This window comes from Lissotriton helveticus, chromosome 3_1 (genome assembly GCF_964261635.1).
Source record: "Lissotriton helveticus chromosome 3_1, aLisHel1.1, whole genome shotgun sequence".
In the NCBI taxonomy this organism is placed as follows: Eukaryota; Metazoa; Chordata; class Amphibia; order Caudata; family Salamandridae; genus Lissotriton; species Lissotriton helveticus.
Genome location: NC_136061.1, coordinates 2100480615 through 2100494460, shown reverse-complemented (window position 1 = coordinate 2100494460; position 13846 = coordinate 2100480615).

The window sequence follows — 13846 nt, the reverse complement described above, 5'->3', positions numbered from 1 at the left end:
ATATAAAAATCATGTAGGATGGGATGAGGATTCTCCTCACCATAAAATCCAGTTAAAAAATCAACCTACTGCACAGAGGCAGTATCCTGTTAAGCAAGAAGCTAAAAAACAAGTCAGGGAGATCTTAGATCAACTTGAATATCAGGGGTGATTGAAACATGCACCTCACAAATGAACAATCCTTTGTTTCATGTCTCCAAACCAGACAATTCATATTGTCTAGTTTTGGATTACAGACACCTAAACTCTTGTTGCAAAACATTTGCAGTACAAAACTCACACAGTGCAGCACTGATGAATAACATCGTGCACAAAAAATATAAAACGACATTAGATATCTCAAATGGTTTCTTCTGTCAAAACATGTTATGTTATGTTATGTTGTAATGCGCATGGCTACCCCAGCAATGGGGCGTCCCAGCGCTGTAGACCACTGGGGAACCCGTCCTGGCTTTCCCTGTGAGAAGATCCCTGCTGGGTATCTCCAAGGTGAAACCAGGCATCCCCAGTGTATGTGGGGGGCCGTTGTGGAGATGAGGCAAGCTAATGCCCAGAGTTGCCGAGTGTGATCCCTGGTTAGATTAGGCACCGAAGCGAGAATTATCGAGTCCACTGACCCTGGTCCACGACCCTGCCGCGTCGGGAATTGAACCCAGGTCCCGGACCGTCCTCTGCTTCCAGGTCTGCCGCCTCTAACCAGTGAGCCACACCACTCCACATAGCACCAGAAAGTAGGTATTTGACCGCTTTCTCCAGTATGGGGGCCCAAAAGCAATTTTGTCATCTCCCACAGGGATTCAAGAATAGCCCAGGATTATTTTCAGCCAGGGTAACAGAGTTACTACAATATATGATGATGAGGCATTATCTTATGTCGATGACATCTATCTTACAGACGATCACCTGGAGACACACTTGAAAAGAGTGAACACCATAATACTTGGGTTCGCAGCTGAAGGGTACAAATTCAACTTTAAAAAGTCACGAATTGGCCATCTAACTGTCCTGTTTTTAGGATATGAATTATCAAGTGAAGGCAAAAGCCTAGCAGACAACTTCTTAGAGAAGTCTACAGTACTCCAAGCTCCAAAAACGCTGAAAAATTTACAATCAATACTAGGTTTCCTGAATTTCAGAAGAACATACATTCTAAATTATGCAGAGAGGGTTAAACCCCTCTACGAATTAATAAAACCTGATTGCAAACCAAATTAATTGGACTCAGAAACACACAGAAATGTTACGATTATTACAAACAGACATGTTAACTAACACAAAACTGCAAACACGCGCAAACGAACGCCACCTTGTAATCCGAGTCATCCCAGGAAGATGCGGATTCACGTACCTGACCTCTAATGAGGGAGAAATGGTACCAATAGCTTATAAATTATATGTACACACAAGCTGACATGAAATTCAGTTCTACTGAAAAAATTCTGACTGCGGTTCAAACTGCTGTAGCAAAAGAAAGAGCCCTCGCACAAGGTAAACGAATAATAATCGTTACACCAGTACCTGCCCTAGAAGCAGTAACAAGAGCCAGCATTCCCAATGCTAAACCTTTACATCCGAGATGGATATAATGAAAAAATTCTCTTGCCGAAACAGAAGTGAAACACACATTTGATCCGAAAATGAAAAAGCTAGAAGATCTAGAATAGGAAAATGAATATCCTCTGTCAATCGAAATTCTGCCTCTAGAACAATATGCCAATGTAATCTACACAGATAGATTTACACAACACTATGTTGTGGATAAAAAATCTTACGATGCAGGGTGCGCGATTGTTAAAGGTCGCTGGCGCTTAGGTAAATTCAGACAGATGGTCACTAAAACTGAATCACTCAGAAACTGTACAGCTCAGCGAGCTGAAATAAGATCTTAAAAATGGCGCTTGAAAATGCCGATCGTGAATCCCCCACACTAATAGTGTGCGATTCGCATTACTGCGTCCAGTCTTACAATAAAAACATGTAGACCTGGATTAAAAATGGTTACAAAGATGAGACAGGTGTCACAATAAAGCATAACAAGTTATGGGAACAAGTAGTTCTTTTACAGAAAGAACTACTAAAGACTCACGTGATACATACACTGAGTCATCAACGTGATGGCGTTCACGTTGCAAGGAATTAATTGGCTAACAGAGCCACAGCTGCGGCTGTTCAATCGGCTTCCGTAGCTACAAAAAAGCGTACTAAAAACAAATAGACGGTGAAACGCTACTAGCAGTAAAAGCCTCAATGAAAGGCGACTATGCGGCGTTACCTCTAAATTATCCACTTGGAAATACATACATAATTGATGCAAACTCCGTTCCTTTCGCTCAAATCCCTGGAGTGGGGGATAGAGTAATTCCAAATACGAACAGGAGAGCTTACTTGATTCAAGAAGCACACATGGGAATGGGTCTGAGGCACCGAGAAATCTCTAATAGCATTGCAATCACAATACTAGTGGCCGGGGATGAGCGTGCAAATTTATAATTTTGCAATAAATTGTCAAAACTACAATAGAGATCGCAGTTGTGAACCGGACCATACACCCGCCCAGACACCTCTATTAGACAGCATTAGGCTATCTATACGCAGACGTCCAGACGGAACAATGCGATCCCATAATTATTAAGACGAGATTCATTTGGATGTGGCCCCAGCGCTCGGCTGACGCCAAAACTGTTATAAAAGATTTGCGAGTCTTTATCGGCACATACGCAATTGGCATGCTACATTCTGACCAGAGTCCTGCGTGTAGCTCTCGAGCTTACAAGGAGGCCATGGCCAGCATGGGCATTGCATTGCGGTACTCTAGTCCATTCCATCCAGAGGGAAATGCGGTAGTGGAGAGAAAAAAACGTGACATAAAGCAATCTATAACAGCGAGGATATTAGGTTCGGGTGACGGGTGGGTCAAACATCTAATAAGTGTCCAACGTATTCTTCATAATCTGCCAAGAAATTCTCTAGGAGGTATCACTCTGTACGAACTTTTGTTTGGTACTAGAATGATCATTCATGATCTCGATTGTCAGACTTCAGTGGTAAAACAAAAAACCTTTGATATCAAAGATCGTTTGGCTGTCTTACAGGACTTAAATGAAACAAGAAGAAGTCTAAGTAACACAAAGCTAAAGCCAACGGCCACTAAAGAAAAACCACCTGTCCCAGCAAGACCTGTCTGGATTCCAAAGATTGGGGATCTAGTCAGAGAAAAGATCGCGGTGAAGAAGGAATTTGGGCTAAGCATGAGCGCAAAATCCGCTCCGATCGCGGATTTTGCGGATTTTCGGTAAATCCGCGATCCGCGAACTCTCGCGAATTTATTGAGAATCCGCAATCCGCGATCGGAGCGGATTTTGCGGTCAAAAGTTCAAGCCTGCATAATTTACGATGGCGCCGGCAAGCTGCCAGCGCCATCCTCAAATGGTTACTTAATTAGCTTCGACAGGAAGCTCTAACAGATAAGATAAAGCAGGGGCTCGAGCGCCTGCTTTATTTTATCAGTTGGAGCTTCCTGTTGAAGCTAATTAAGTAACTTTTGCAGGATGGCGCTGGCAGCTTGCCGGCGCCATCGTAAATTATTTACATGGTGTCTGAAGGGCAGGGTTCATTCTGGCACGACGGTCCTGGCACAAAAAATAAACCTCAACAGGAAACACTTGCAGATATCAATAACGCATGTGCCCTAGTTGCAGCTTAAATTCAGTGACTCATTCATCAGCCAAAAAATAATCGTGAGCGTTGTGGAGGCTGGGCAGGTGTGCCTTGTTCCCAAATATACCATCGAAAATCCGCTGTGATGCTGGTCTCTGACCTTTTATACACACAAGAGGCATGTGCGCTCGCATGGAAGCCCCGTCCGTTTGGCCCCGCCCACACACTCGAGGTGTGCACCGTCTTCCCGCCATTTACCCACTATGATGGACATTTCACTCAAGGGACCCCTGCGCACTTCGGCGCGATTGCATAGTAACACACACTTGGTCGCTGGAACTAGTTGAAGCGCAAATGCAGTGACTCATTCATCAGCCCAAAAAAAATCGTGAGCGTTGGGAGGCTGGGCAGATGTGCCTTCTTCCCAAATATACCATCGAAAATCCGCTGTGATGCTGGCCAGAGGCATTTGCATCTTTAACTTTCACGAGCGCAATCCCCGTGCTGTTCCTGTGACCAGGGGCTTCTGTCTCTTAATCTGCTGCTCTGATCGGTCTCTGACCTTTTGTATACACAAGAGGCATGTGCGCTCGCATGGAAGCCCCGTCCATTTGGCCCCGCCCACACACTCGAGGAAGCCCCGCCCCCAAATCCGCCGATCCGCAAAATCCGCGGATTTTGCGGATCCACGATCCGTGAATCCGCAAATTCGTGAATCGTGGATCCGCAAAATCCGCCCATGCTTAATTTGGGCCTTCTTACAGAAAAGCAGTACCTGTCTTAGCAATCAGCGGAACAAGATCAGTAGTACTACCGCCCCTTGCTGGTAAAAAGGAGAACAGAGTTGTATCAATCTACCTGGTAAAACCACAATCATGTGGCCAATAATAAGTAGTAGGCCCAGTGGACTCCCAAGAAGTAGCAGAAGACCAAACCTTGCTACAATCCAAGAGGTTCAAACTGAAAGACTAATCACTTTTGATAAACCTGCAGTAAATAAAAAAGGACTATGCAACAAAGCCATGGAACTTGTGCCTCTTGAAACCCAAATTACAACAGTTCGTCAAGAAACACCTGTCTACAATGATGTAGCCTCTGAACATACATATCCAAAATAAATGAAAATCCGGAAGCGATTCCAACAATTGACAGAACTGCATCTGGTTACTTCATCAATTTCGATGACTTTTCTGACTATCCAAGTGAACATGAAGAAACGCCAGCAACTAAAACTTTCAAAGACAAAATTACAGAACTCTTTCATCAACTTGGAGAAACATATCTGAAATCACCATGGATTGAATTATGGATTGTGTTAGGTGTACTTTTCCTCCTACTTTGGCTCATCTTGGTTTTAAGTTTGGGTAGATTTATTGATGGAAAATATAGTACAATGGACACAGCAAGTCAGAACATCAACTTGGTCCTAAAGCCACACAGATCTTCTCACATCGAAAAAAAGAGAACTGTCATCAGTGAACATCACAGCCATTCCAATACCTGGTGGTGTAGCATGGGACAAAACGGATTACGAAATCTATGGCCCGATTGAGCTCTTGAAATATCTACACCAGTTCAAGGTTTCATTAAGTGACTTTGTAACACCAAGTACTTTCTCTGATGATTGGGACTTTGAAAATATTAATAATATGATGTCAGATTTAGAAATGTCAGCAAAATTTATAGACCATGATTATTTGCAGGGTTCGTCAAACTATGAAGAAATGTATTGCTTTAATCATTATGGGCATCACTATTTGCATAAATCTGCTAATCCTAGAAATGTTTTTACTTATAATCAATGGGAACATTGTCCAACACTGCCAAAAGGCAGCTCGAAAACATTTTATGAGAAATTCCCATACTTCTCAGGGTTTAACAACACTGATCCAGAAACGTTTTATTTCAAAATGTTAAATAAGACAGGAATGAAAAACATGTTGACAAATACTAAATTGATTTATTCTGAAAAATTTTATGAAAAAATTTCTACATTTGGTTTTGAATTTTGGAAAAACAACATTGAGACAAAAAAACATCTGGGGTACAAAAGACTGGCAGGTACAAGGTATAGAATCATTATTCGGAGCCTGCAATGATCCCCGAACAGATAATATTCCTGAATGATACCATTCAACAAACAACCTGTCTCGACCTAGCCAAGATAAAAGACTTAAACAAACCGTCTATTCCGAAGCCCATATCTGATAGTAATAGCACTGCAGATGTGGAGATAGACGTATCCCATATTTTACACCAAAACAGAACAAATCCTGATTGGAAAAAATGGTTGATCTGGCCCACAGACACAAATAACTGTCAAGATAAATTCCTGAACAAAACACAGGGGTTCAAACAGACCAGGCCAGACCCAGGATATTCCCAGAGACAACATCCAGGGATAGTTACAACATACAGGGGTCGATTCCGATCCGGTAAAAAGCGCTCCAATTAGCTGTACGGAGCGTTTTTCCCGTACGATTCGTACACAAACAACGTCCCCGTACCACTAGCAAGTACGATTCCAACCCAAAGCTCCACTCTGTACGACTCGTACAAAACACCGTACAACTACAAACTACTTACGGATTCACTCCGTCCGACGCTGTACGCCACGTCCGTACGTAAATCGGCAGCCATTTCCGAACCAGGAAGCACGATCCGTGTTGACGACACTCTGTACGGCACTTTTCCTACGAGAGCTGCAAACTGCCGTAAATCCAGAGTCCGCCACGAACTGAACCCAGGGACGCGACATACACGACATGAACCCCATCGATAACAATACCCAAATGTGAACATCACACCAGCTCCCAGGCACACAGCAGTCAAAGCCATTATCAGAAACCAAAAGTGATGAACCAAAAATAAAAAGCTTTCATCCAAAAGCCGCATCCAAAGAGAAAAACTAAATTAAAGTCCATTTTCATAGTAGGCCAATTGCCAGTCCAAATAAAGTCCAAACAAGGTTGTGGCATCCTGGATGTTGTCACACCCACACTTGCCTGCACACAGTTCAATTGTCTTTGGAAGCAGTGGGGGCATCATCTGTGGAATCCACTGGCACCGCAGGGACAGGAGAGGGAAGGACAGGTGTAGTGGGTGCAGGTGGTGTGGATCCCTCCACACTGGACGGTGCCTCACCGAATGTGGCTACATAGACTTGGCTGCACTCTGCAGCCATTTCACAGAAACTACCACCTGAACCCGGGGACACATTGGGGTGGAGGTAGAGGGCTGTGAGTCTGTTCTCGTGGGTTTGTGGATGCGTGTGTGACGTGTGTCCCCTCTCCCTGTGGGTGTGCCTACATCCCCTTGAGATTGGGTGCGTGGAGATTTGCGCTTCTTCTGGCGTGTGGGTGTGCTGGGTGTGTCTATTGTTGTGCCTGATCTGTGGCGTCTGCGTGTATGTTGGGTAGGTATGGGAGAGGCGGAGGTGGATGGGTCTGAATGAGGGTGGGGGGAGATGCTGCTGGGTGGACATTGCTGCCGTCAGTGATGAATCTATGGTAGCCACACTCCGACGTAGATCAGACATGGCAGATGACATGCCCTCCATGAACGACAACAACTGTGTCATTATTCGTGTATGTTCATGGAGGACAGTCAACATGGATGTCTGACCTACTAGAATCTGCCGGAGTAGGTCCACAGACTCAGCACTGAGGGCAGCAGGGGAGACAGGGGCAGGGGCTGCGGTGCCGGGAACAAAGGAGATACGGGGGCTAGCACGGACCCTAGGGACCCTAACAACTGGGAGGGTGGAGATGGTAATGGATGGCATCGCTGCATATTCCCCCTCCGCCAGAGAGTCTGATTCTGAGCCGTCCGCATTGTAGGAGGTGTCATGCACATGATGGACAACCGTCTGACTCTCCTCACTCTCCATGCCACTGCCTCCCTCTGACTCCTCAAAGTAGGTGGCACTGTCGCTGGGTTCCTCTGCCTGGTCCGCGCCTGTGTCTCCTTCAGATTGTGATGATGATGCTGTTGGCAAGGAGAAGAAGAAAAACATATCAGTCACCTGTACACATCAGACATACCACATACAAATCATTTGGGGACATTTCTAAACATGGCATGCATAATGAGTCACATTGCACAGAACTATGCACAATGCTAAGTCTAGTCTTGGGCAATTGTAAGAGACACAACGCAAAATCTATAGTAGGATACAAGTAACAGGCACTTGTATGAGAGACACAATCATGAGCCACTGCCTGACAACAGGCTAGCTGATGATGAATCACAGTTCATTAGCCCACCCTGCCACCCAAATCCAGACCTGGTCATGTTTGTTTTGCTGTCACCCTGTGCCACATAGGAAAAGTCCAGGCCAAAGTGCCATGTGATGCCATCATGGGACCTGAAACTATTGTTCCATCACCTCACACTGCCATCACAGCTGGCTACAGCCAAACTCACATTGTGTGGCTCACCATCAATATTATTTACAAAGAACATGCCACATAATTTGAAGATATGCACACATGCACTGGCCAGTGTGAGTATGCACAAGCCCAAATTAGTGCACATGTACAGTGTGCACCTGTAGCTAACACATGACAATTAGAAAGTGTACCATGGACAAAGGCCACTGAGGCAGAATCGTGCAATAAACACATGTTAAGACTCAAGATCATTGCCAAAATATGAAGAAGGCCCGACACAGTGCACATGTGGTGACACATGGAAGGTACCAACAGGTGCCACAGACCCCCCCTCCAACATGATGATGTTTAAAGGAATATGCATACTAAGGCATTGCACCATAGGAGTACATGTGAAAAAAGATCAATAGTCAAAGCGCTGCTCAAATGTGGAGTAGGGCGAGGGATGTAAACAAGCATCTGCTGAAACTGGACCATACTTATGCCAATGCATGAAGTGCCTGTCTGACCACACCACTCCAACTGTGGGAGTGTTAGCATGCCTCGGAGCACTGTAGGTAGCATGTGACACACATGACAACAAACAGACATGTACCTACCCCCTTCTTGCTGCTGTCCCTCCTGCAACTGCCTATGGAGGTCTGGGAACACCACTTCCAGGACCCGGAGCATGTGGGGGGTGAGGTGGCGGCTGCCGCCATGCCGGCGTGGAGCTTCCAGCTTGAGCTGCACCCTGGCGATGCGGCGGGTCCAGCACCCGATGTCCTGCCACCTCTTCCTGATGTTACTCAGCTTCCTGCGAGGCCCCCCCTCACTCCTGACAGCCCTGGCGATGTCCAGCCAGATTTCACCCTTCTCATAGGCAGATACCTGTCACGAATCAAAAGTGAAAGTACATCAGTACACCTGCTCCATGTCCCAAAGACCCACACTTGCCCCACATTGATGATAACAACAGGGCAGAGGATGCATACAGGACTAGTATCATTGTTCATGTAAATGTGGCCTGTGAGCAAACACCAATGCACTACATGCCTGTGAAATCCAACTGATGCCCTAGGGCTCTATAAACACTCACTGAGCATGGCTAACACTGAACAAGCTATGCTTTTTCATGGTGGTGTCCAGCACGTGACATGCTGGCACATATCCCACAACACCTAAGAACTCTAAGCAGGCCACACACTCTCAAGTGAATGTACCTAGCACAATGGTGGTAAGCAGTACACAAGATTTAGATACATCATTCACTGCATGGTAGATATTTAGATGTACACACCAGGCACTCACTCTGAAGCACATTGCATCTCTCTCTGTCCCATCAATACACAATGGCTGTAGTCACACTCACACATTAAGTACTCACCTGATTCCCTGGTTTCCCATACATCTTGCTGTAGTTGGGTAGGAGGGCATCCAGCAGTGCCTGGTTCTCCCCCTCACTGAATGCAGGTGCCCTCTCCATATCCAGCAAAATCAGGGTCCAGGGAATGCAGAGAAAGCAGCAGTGTTGTCCACTCAAATATTGTGCAGGCAAGTGCCATCTCACAGCCACATGCAGCCTTAAATCTCTGCTGCTGAGGGGCTGTCATTCTCAGGAAGACAGTGTGATAGAGCACATCACTTTGCATCCTATGTTTCATCCAATCCCATTACACATAAGGCCCTGACACACATTTGCATGGTTTGAAACTTTAGCTCCAGCTACACAACAAACATAGCAACATTGTATAGTTTTGGCCAACTGAAATGAGCAGGACACCTGTCGCACTTTTAAATATCAGTTTCCTTGACAACCAGCCTGCATTCAGTGCATCCAACTCGTCCCCTAGGTGTTCCCTATGTATTTTCAGGCATCCACACACAAGTACGGTGCGTGAATCTTTGCAAATGCAATGTTCCGATAGTGATACCACTCGTACACCCGCACGCACCAGTGGGGTACGCTCCTGACGTGTATCGCGTGTAGGCACAATGCATTGGTGATACGACCCATACACCCGCACGCACCAGTGGGGTACGCTACACACGCGTATAGGCACAATGCATTGGTGGGACGACCCGTACACCCGCACGCACCAGTGGGGTACGCTGCACACGTGTGTAGGCACAATGCATTGGTGGGACGACCCGTACACCCACACGCACCAGTGGGGTACGCTGCACACGCGTATAGGCACAATGCATTGGTGGGACGACCCGTACACCCGCACGCACCAGTGGGGTATGCTGCACACGCGTATAGGCACAATGCATTGGTGATATGACCCGTACACCCGCACGCACCAGTGGGGTACGCTGCACACACGTATAGGCACAATGCATCGGTGGGACGACCCGTACACCCGCACGCACCAGTGGGGTACGCTCCTGACGTGTATCGCGTATAGGCACAATGCATTGGTGGGATGACCCATACACCCGCACGCACCAGTGGGGTACGCTGCACACGCGTATAGGCACAATGCATTGGTGGGACGACCCGTACACCCGCACGCACCAGTTGGGTACGCTGCACACGCGTATAGGCACAATGCATTGGTGGGATGACCCGTACACCCGCACGCAGCAGTGGGCTAGTGTGCGTATCAAATGCTCCAGTCAATTCATGTGTACAGTGCGTTCCACAGGCTCACGCATGGCACCCTTACTATAGTGACAACAGGAAACACATGGCAGGGATGTGGGTGTGAGTTCATCATGAGGATGTCCATGTATGTAGTTACATGGCTGACCTACATTAGCAGGCCCCCGGTGTGGCACACACTGAAATAGCAGAGGGCATGTGAACTAGTGGCATTTATGATGACTGATGGGCTGTGGAGACATGACATATGTGAAGGGCCACTATGTGGTTTACATTACCTTCACACTTGCCACATGAGTAACATAATGGACATGTAGTCATTCACATTAACACTGTGATGGCACACTCTTCTTTATGGACATCTGTCACATGATGCCAGGGACAGGGGCACTGTCTCACAGTACCAATTTCGGCTATGCATGACCCTGTGTGACAATGTAATGTGTGTGCCATGTAATCCATTGTACATGCTGTTTGTATTGGGTAGACGTCATCCTCTATAGGTGCCTCTATGATGGGCCTGTGTCGTGATAGCAAGTGTCACACATGTACGCACACCATGCCACAGGGGCATTTCTAGAGCTCATGTGTGTGATCGCATCATAGAGCATTTGGCCACATACACATCTGCATTCAGAGGATGTCTGTGGTGTAGTATTGTAAAATACTAAACTCATGCACAATATAACTGAAAAGCAATATATGTAGCACATGTGACGTGTGTGTGTTCCGTGCAGTCAGCTGTCTGGATGTGTCGATCACCTTCTCATGCAGGTCACGTGACATGTGTCACTGATGCTATACATTGCTCTGCCAACTCTGACATGCCCAGATTATCTTTTGTGTGCATGTCATGTACATTTCACAGACAACAGGGCAATCAGTTATGTGTCAAGAGAACCAAGTAGCTTGCTTAACTGTCCATGACGTATAGCCCATCGAATGTTCATAAGTGATTTCATGTGTGTAATCACTGTTGATTGTGATATGTACATTGTAAAATGTCTTGCCTGATAGTGGTACACTTTTTTCTCCACACATGTCATGCAGGGCACCCCCTCTGCCAAGGCCGTTGCCTGACTTGTATGCCATGAGGGAACGGGATTGCATCCGGCGCTACAGATTTACACAGAAAATGATAGAGGATTTGACTGACAGACTGGAACCACACCTACAACCGCGGCCCAGGTATCCAACTGCGCTGACACCCAAGGTAAAGGTGAGTGCAGCCCCACATTTCTTTGCCACAGGTACGTTCCAATTCACCATAGGTGATGTGGGGGGGATGTCCCAGACCATGTTTAGTCGGGTCCTCCGTGATGTCTTAGCGGCTATGTTGCTGCACATTGATGATTTCATTAAGTTCCCCACTCCACAAGATTTGAACAATGTCAAGGGTGCATTCTATGCCCTGGGACGCATGCCACATGTAATTGGGTCCATTGATGGTACACATGTTGGACTGGTGCCACCACAGGCTCAGGAGCAGGCCTTCCGCAACCGGAATCATTACCACTCCATAAATGCCCTGGTGGTGTGTCTTGCTAACATGATGATTTCCCATGTTTGTGCACGTTTTCCAGGATCATGCCACAATGCATTCATCATGAGGCGGAGCAGGGTACCACAGATGATGCTGCAGCTGTGCAACCATCGGGCATGTCTAGTTGGTGGGTATACACTGTTACTCATGTATGTCTCTATGTCAAGCATCTCTCTCATGGCTACTCATTGCGCAGTCATTGACATGATGTATTGTTGTAGGAGATGCCGGATACCCAAACATGCCGTGGCTCATGACTCCACTACGCAAACCCCGAACTGCCGCAGACCAGCGTTACAATAATGCACATGGCCAGACACAGCGTGTGATAGAGCGTACGTTTGGACTCCTGAAGAGCCGGTTCAGGTGTCTGACAAGACAGGCGGATCACTACCATACTCCCCGCTCAAGGTGTGTGACATCTTCACCGTGTGCTGCATGCTGCACAACATAGCAGTGGAGGGGGAGGTGCCGCTCATCTTGGATCCTGATGAAGAGGACCATCCGCCCGTTGAGGACGAAGGCCTTGGCCAGGATGCTAGCGATGAGGAGGAGGACGGGGATATCCGGAGTCAACTCATGTAAATGTAAATGTATTGCGACTTATATAGCGCACGTATCACCCGAAGGCATCAAGGCGCTTGCCTTGGGAACCCGTCCTGGCTTTTCCCTGTGAGATGACCCCTACTGGGTATCCCCAGGGTGAAAGCCAGGCATCCCGCAGCGGGGTGGGCCTCCGTAGTGGAGATTAAGCAACTATTGCCCAGAGTTGCAGCGTGGGACCCCATGATTAGAATAGGCACCGAGGCGGGAATTATCAAGTCCGTGGACATTTTGGGCTCAGGACCCTGCCGCGTCGGGAATTGAACCCTGATCCCGGGCCAGACCTCTGCATCAGGGTCTGCCACTCTAATCAGTGAGCCACACTCCTCCACTCATACGCAACTTCTTCTCATAACAGTGAGTACCTGTATGATAGTGGGCAATCTTCCACCGTCGAGTGACATTTGTAGCATAATGTGTGTCCAGCATACTGTACACAATATCACTTTGTGGTTGGTGGTGCTGTGTCACACAAGTGAAGATGTAATGCCACACACATGAGCACAATGATTCCAGTTCGAATGTACAAGTGTACTATGTTGTCAGTGTATTGTACGTGACCATGTCTAAATGAATCTATACAGTACGTGACCACTTGTGTGCCTGTCCTTTCCAGGTTGCCGGGCTGTTGTCCGTTTGTGTCATCTTGGTCCTCCTGCAATTCCTCTTGATGATAGCAACGTTGGCTGAATCAGCGTACCCTGCACAGACATGTCGAAATCTCATTTTGGGTAAGGATCCCAAACCAGCATTTCATTGTTGTAATGGTTTTTATTTTTGGGTAGCAACTGTTCCTGCGCATGTTGTAGGCCCATACATAGATGTCACGTTGCCATGTATCAAACTGCATGTAGCGCCACTCCCATGACAAGACAGTCACCTAACCTGATAATCATCTGTAGTAGAGTTTATAATTTGGTGAATGCATCAATGTGTGTTTACATTGACCCTGACACATTGCGGATGCCACGGCCTGCCATTGTGTGTGACATCACAAACACAGGCACTGTGGAGAATTGCTGCCTCACTGTGTGCAGCAGGATGTGTCCAAATCATCCACTCAAC